The sequence below is a fragment of the Bison bison genome, unplaced genomic scaffold (genome assembly GCF_000754665.1).
Source record: "Bison bison bison isolate TAMUID 2011002044 unplaced genomic scaffold, Bison_UMD1.0 scf7180017864129, whole genome shotgun sequence".
Taxonomy (NCBI): Eukaryota; Metazoa; Chordata; class Mammalia; order Artiodactyla; family Bovidae; genus Bison; species Bison bison.
In genome coordinates this window covers 1277356-1285172 of record NW_011494701.1, presented here as the reverse complement: position 1 = coordinate 1285172, position 7817 = coordinate 1277356, and positions in this window count along the sequence as shown.

The following is a 7817-nucleotide window of genomic DNA, read 5'->3' as shown; positions in this document are numbered from 1 at the left end:
TTACATTAAAAAAATAAATATCTTTATCTAGATGGTGTGCAATTATACATTTGGCTATCTAGATATAAAATGTTGTCACTTCTGCTAACAGTCATTGAAATTTATTACTATTTACTTCATCAGATATAAGTAGAATTGTATCACTTCAAGAGAGAAAAACACAGTTTTGAATACAAAAAAAAAAAAAAAAGGCATATGTATCATTAACTACTTTAAATATAAATGGATTAGATTCTTTAATCAAAAGACATTGAATGACTTGCATTTCTCTGATAATTATTGATGGTGAGCATTTCATCATGGGTTTCTTAGCTATCTGTTTGTCTTCTTTGGATAAATGTTTCTTTAGATCTTTCACTCATTTTCTGACTGAGCTGGGTTTTGTTTGTTTTATTGAGCTGCATGAGCTTTTTATATATTTTGGAGATTACTCACTTGTCTGTTGATTCATTTGCAATATTTTCTCCCATTCTGAGGGTTGTCTTTTTGTTTTGTTTAAGTTTCCTTTTCTGTACAAAAGCTTTTGTTTAACTAGCTACCATTTGTTTATGTTTTACTGTCATTACTCTAGGAAGTGGATTGAAAAAGATCTTGGTAAGATTTATGTCAAAGAATATTCAACCTGTTTTCCTCTAAGAGAGTAACAGTATCAAGCCTTACATTTACATCTTTAATCAATTTTAGTTTATTTTTTGTGTATGGTTTTAAGGAGTGTTCTGATTTCATTATTTTACATGTAGCCGTCCAGGTTTTCCAACACCACTTATTGAAGAGACTGTCTTTTCTCCATTGTATAATCTTCCTTCTTTGTCATAAATTAGGTGACCATAGATACATGAGTTTATATCTGGACTTTCTATACTGTTCCATTGATCTATATTTTTGTTTTTATGCCAGTATAACCTCACAATAGTCAGAGCAGCCATCATCAAAAGATCTGTAACTATAAATTCTAGAGAGGATGTGAAGAAAAGGGAACTCTCCTACACTGTTTTTGGGAATGTAAATTAATACAGTCACTATGGATAACAGTATGAATGGCCTTTAAAAAACAAAGGACAGAGTTACCATATGATCCAGCAATCTCACTCTTGAGAATATATCCAAAAATCATAATTCAAAAAGATACATATACCCCAATATTCATTGTGGTACTATTTACAATAGTCAGGATATGGAAGTAACATAAATATCCATCAACAGATTAATGGATAAACAATATATGATGCATATATAAAAATAAATAATTGAATATTACTCAGCCATAAGAAAGAACAAAATAATGCTATTTGCAGCAATGTGGATGAATCTAGAGATCTATTTAATAACACTGTGCTACTGCTAAGTTGCTTCAGTCGTGTCCAACTCTGTGCAGCCCCAGAGATGGCAGCCCACCAGGCTCCCCCGTCCCTGGGATTCTCCAGGCAAGAACACTGGAGTGGGTTGCCATTTCCTTCTCCAATAATGAAAGTGAAAAGTGAAGGTGAAGTCACTCAGTCGTGTCCAACTCCTAGCGACCCCATGGACTGCAGCCTACCAGGCTCCTCTGTCCATGGGATTTTCCAGGTAAGAGTACTGGAGTGGGGTTCCATTGTCTTTTCCTAATAACACTGTAAAACAGCATTATTCCAATATTTTTTAAAGAAAGATATAAAATGATTGAATGGATAAGAAAACAAGACACAAAAAGATGCTGCCTACAAGAGATTCACTAAGCTTTAAGGACACACATTGTCTGAAAGTATTGCAGTGGTAATGTCCTCATTTCAGTCAAGTGGTAACAGAAAAAAGAACAGTCATAGCTATACTTATAAATACAAAATATACTTTGAATTTAAAATGGTAAAAAAAGAGAGAAAAAGGTGACAGAGATCTATCTATCAAGAAGATAAAATAATTCTAAACATTTGTGTCTCAAAAACCAAAGCATCTAAAAAAAATGAGATTTAAAAAGAGAAATAACAGATCTACAAAAAATTGGGAACTTTAATATCATACTTTCAACAATGGATAGATAGTGCAAACAGAGAATCAACAAGAAAACTGGATTTGAAAAATATTAAAGATCAAATAGATCTAACAGACATAAATAGAACATTCTATTCAACAGCAGCATAATACACTCTTCTCAAGTTTACATGAAACATTTTGTAAAATAGAACATGTGTTAGGCATTGAAACAAGTCTTAGAAAAAATAATATTTAAATCATATCAAGTATATTTCTGACCACAATAACATGAAACTGGAAATAATTAGCAAGAAGAGAACTTGAAAATTTATGAACACATGAAAATTCAAATACATTCTTCTGAGCAGCCAGTGGATCAAAGAATAAATTAGAGTGAGAATTTTAAAAATGTTTCTTAAGGCCAACTAAGCTAGAATTAAAACATCAGAATTATGGAATTCAGTGAAATCAGATCTAAGGGGGAAAATCATACCAATAAATGACTGTATTAAGAAGTAAGAAAGATGTCAAATAAATGACTAAATTCTACACCATAAGAAATTGAAGAAAGAACAAACTGAACGAAAGTTAGAAGAAGGAAAAAAATATATATAATATACATTAGAGCAGAAATAAATAAAATAGAAAAAAAAAAAAGAGGAATAAAACTCACCAAAGTAAGAATTGCTACTTTGAGATTAAAAATAAATAAATAAAAGAAAACCACAGTTAGACTAACCAAGGAAGAAAGAGGAGCCAAATCAATGAAATTACAAGTGAAAAAACAAATATTAAAATTGATAGCACTGATTCAATTGAAAATAAGAGGTTATTATGAACAACTGCATGCCAACAAGTGGAAAATCTATAAGAAATAGAAAAATTCTTAAAAACATAATTTACAAAACTGAATAAAAATTAAATAGGAAATCTCAACAGTCCAATTATTAGAAGAAAAACTGAATCTGTAATCAAAAATTTCCCAAGGAAAAAAAAACCCAGGTCAAAAACGATGGATTTTACCCAAATTTTGAAAAAAGGAATTAGCACCATTTCTTCTCAATATCTTTCCTAAAGGCAATGAAAAAGAAAGGCTCCAAATTACATTATTTAAAATAAAAATGAGGATAATAAAAAGGATGTGAACGTCGACATTCTAGGAATCAGCAAGCTAAAATGGACTGGAATGGTGAATTTAACTCAGATGACCATTATATCTACTACTGTGGGCAGAAATCTCTTATAAAAAATGGAATAGACATTATGGTCAGCAAAAGAGTCTGAAATGCAGCACTTGGATGCAATCTCAAAAACGACAGAATGATCTCTGTTCGTTTCCAAGACAAACCATTCAATATCAGGGTGATCCAAGCCTATGCCCCAACCAGTAACATTGAAAAAGCTGAAGTTGAATGGTTCCAAAATCACTGCAGATGGTGACTGCAGCCATGAAATTAAAAGACGCTTACTCCTTGGAAGGAAAGTTATGTCCAACCTAGATAGCATATTCAAAAGCAGAGACATTACTTTGCCAACAAAGGTCCGTCTAGTCAAGGCTATGGTTTTTCCTGTGGTCATGTATGGATCTGAGAGTTGGACTGTGAAGAAGGCTGAGCACCGAAGGATTGATGCTTTTGAACTGTGGTGTTGGAGAAGACTCTTGAGAGTCCCTTGGACTGCAAGAAGATCCAACCAGCCCATTCTGAAGGAGATCAGCCCTGGGATTTCTTTGGAAGGAATGATGCTAAGGCTGAAACTCCAGTACTTTGGCCACCTCATGAGAAGTGTTGACTCATTGGAAAAGACTCTGATTCTGGGAGGGAATGGGGGCAAGAGAAGAAGGGGATGACCGAGGATGAGATGGCTGGATGGCATCACTGACTCGATGGACGTGAGTCTGAGTGAACTCAGGGAGTTGGTGATGGACAGGGAGGTCTGACGTGCTGTGATTCATGGGGTTGCAAAGAGTCAGATACGACTGAGTGACTCATCTGATCTGAATGGTTCTATGAATACTACAAGACGTTTTAGAACTAACACCCAAAGAAGATGTCCTTTTCATTATAGAGGACTGGAGTGCAAAAGTAGGAAATCAAGAAACACCTGGGATAACACACAAATTTGGCCTTGGAATACAGAATGAAGCAGGGCAAAGGCTAATAGAGTTTTGCCAAGAGAATTCACTGGTCATAGTAAACACCCTCTTCCAACAACACAAGAGAAGACTACACATGGACGTCACCAGATGGTCAACACTGAAATCAGATTGATTATATTCTTTGCAGCAAAGATGGAAAAGCTCTATACAGTCAGCAAAAACAAGACTGGGAGCTGACTGTGGCTCAGATCATGAACACCTTATTGCCAAATTCAGACTTGAATTGAAGAAAGTAGGGAAAACCACTAGACCATTCAGGTATGACCTGAATAGAATCCCTTATGATTATACAGTGGAAGTGAGAAATAGATTTAAGGGCCTAGATCAGATAGAGCACCTGATGAACTATGGACGGAGGTTCGTGACTTTGTACAGGAGACAAGGATCAAGACCATCCCCATGGAAAAGAAATGCAAAAAAAGCAAAATGGCGATCTGAGGAGGCCTTACAAATATCTGTGAAAAGAAGTGAAAAGCAAATGATAAAAGGAAAGATATTCCAATTTGAATGCAGAGTTCCAAAGAATAGCAAGGAGAGATAAGAAAGCCTTCCTCAGCAATCAATGCAAAGAAATAGAGGAAAACAACAGAGTGGGAAAGACTAGATGTCTCTTGAAGAAAATTAGAGAAACCAAGCGAACAATTCATGCAAAAATGGGTTTGATAAAGGACAGAAATGGTATGGACCTAACAGAAGCAGAAGATATTAAGAAGAGATGGCAAGAATACATAGGAGAACTGTACAAAAAATAATTTTGTACACCTAAAGCCAGATACCCTGGAATGTGAAGTCAAGCGGGCCTTAGAAAGCATCACTAAGGACAAAGCTAGTGAAAGTGACAGAATTCCAGTTAAGCTATGTCAAATCCTGAAAGATGATGCTGCAAAAGTGCTGCACTCAATATGCCACCAAATTTGGAAAACTCATCAGTTTCCACAGGACCGGAAAATGTCAGTTTTCGTTCCAATCCCAAAGAAAGGCAATGCCAAAGAATGCTCAAACTACCAAACAATTGCACTCATTTCACATGCTAGTAAATAAATGCTCAAGATTCTCCAAACCAGGCTTCAGCAATATGTGAACTGTGAACTTCCAGATGTTCAATCTGGTTTTATAAAAGGCAGAGGAACCAAAGATCAAATTGCCCAGATCCACTGGATAATCGAAAAAGCAAGAGCGTTCCAGAAAAACATCTATTTCTGCTTTATTGACTACACCAAAGCCTTTGACCGGATGGATCACAATAAACTGTGGAAAATTCTGAAAGAGATGGGAATACCAGACCACCTGACCTGCCTCTTGAGAAACCTATATGCAGGTCAGGAAGCAACGGTTAGAAGTGGACATGGAACAACAGACTGGTTCCAAATAGGAAAATGTGTACGTCAAGGCTGTATATTGTCACCCTGCTTATTTAACTTCTATGCAGAGTACATCATGAGAAACGCTGGACTGGAAGAAGCACAAGCTGGAATCAAGATTGCTGGGAGAAATATCAATAACCTCAGATATGCAGATGACACCACCCTTATGGCAGAAAGTGAAGAGGAACTAAAGAGCCTCTTGATGAAAGTGAAAGAGGAGAGTGAAGAAGTTGGCATAAAGCTCAACATTCAGAAAACGAAGATCATGGCATCTGGTCCCATCACTTCATGGGAAATAGATGGTGAAACAGTGGAAACCGTGTCAGACTTTAGTTTTTTGGGCTCCAATATCACTGCAGATGGTGATTGCAGCCATGAAATTAAAAGACGTTTACTCCTTTGAAGGAAAGTTATGACCAATCTAGATAGCATATTAAAAAGATATTACTTTGCCAACAAAGGTCTGTCTAGTCAAGTCTATGGTTTTTTCCAGTGGTCATGTATGGATATGAGAGTTAGACTGTGAAGAAAGCTGAGCGCCAATGAATTGATGTTTTTGAACTGTGGTGTTTAGAAGACTCTTGTGAGTCCCTTGGACTGCAAGGAGATCCAAACAGTCCGCCCTAGAGTCTTGGGTGCTCATGGGAAGGACTAATGCTGAGGCTCAAACTCCAATACTTTGGCCACCTCATGTGAAGAGTTGACTCATTGGAAAAGACTGTGATACTGGGAGAGATTGAGGGCAGGATGAGAAGGGGATGACAGAGGATGACATGGCTGGATGGCATCACCGACTCGATGCAGATGAGTTTGGGTGAACTCCGGCAGTTGGTGATGGACAGGGAGGCCTGGTTTGCTGTGATTCATGGTGTAGCAAAGAGTTAGACACGACTGAGCAACTAACTAAACTGTTGTGTAGGCTTCTGCTAAACAACACTGTTAATCAGTCATAACTGATTGTATATATATATACATATACTGTCTCTCTTGATCCTTCCCTCCATCCTGCCTTTCTAGGTCATCAAAGAGCACCAGGTGGGAAAATTTGTGTTATATAGTAGCTTTCTTTTAGCTATTTATTTTACACATAGTCATGTATATATGTCAATGCTAGTTTCTCAATTCATCCCATATTCTCTATTCCCACTGTGTTCTCAAGTCTATTTTGTACACCTTTGTCTCCATTCCTTCCCTGAAGTTAGGTTCATCAGTACTGTTTTTCTAGATTCCATGCATATGGTTTAATATACTGTTTTTGGTTTTCTCTTTCTGACTTACTTCACCCTATATAACCGGCTCTAGGTTCATCTGCCTCACTACAACTGACTCAAATTCATTCTTTTTTTACAGTTGAGTAATATTCCATCTATGTACAGCTGTGATATTTCACTCATAAAAAAGGCTGAGCACCAAAGAACGGATGCTTTCAAGCTGTGGTACTGGAGGAGGCTCTTTAGAGACACTTGAACTGTAAGGAGGTCAATCCTACAGGAAATCAACCCTGAGTATTAATTAGAAGGACTGATGCTAAAGCTGAAGTTCCGGTACTTTAGCCACCTGATGTGGAGAACTGACTTATTGGAAAAGACCTTGATGCTGGGAAGGACTGAAGGCAAAACGAAAAGAGGGCGGTAGAAGATGAGATGATTAGATAATTATCATCAACTCAATGGATATTAATTTGAGCAAACTCTTAGAGAAAGTTGAGGAATATGACATGCTAAAATCCATGAGGTCATAAAGAGTCAGACACGACTTAGGGACTGAACAACAATGACAACAATATTCCATTGTATATGTGTTGTACATCTTCTTTATTCATTCATCTGTCAATGGACATCTAGGTTGCTTCCATGTCCTGGCTATTGTAAATATTTCTGCAGTGGACACTGGGGTAGCTGTGTCTTTTTGAATTGTATTTTTCTCAGGGTATGTACCCAGTAGTGGGGTTGGTGGGTCATATGTCAGCTTTATTCTTAGTTTTTGAGGAATCTCCATACTGTTCTCCAAAGTGACTGTATCAGTTTACATTACCACCAACAGTGCAAGAAGATTCCCTTTTCTCCACATCCTCTTCAGAATTTGTTATTTGTAGATTTGTTGGCAATGACCATTCTAACTGGTGTGAAGTGATACCTCATTTGAGTTTTGAGTTGCATTTCTCTAATAATGAGTGACGTTGAGCATCACTTAATGTGTTTATTGGCCATCTGTTTTTCTTCTCTGGAGAAGTGTCTGCCCATTTTTGATTGAGTTATTTGTTTTTCTGATACTGAATTGTATGAGTTGATTTTGTTGAATTGTATGAGATGATTTTGGAGATTAATATTTTGTCAGTTTTTCTC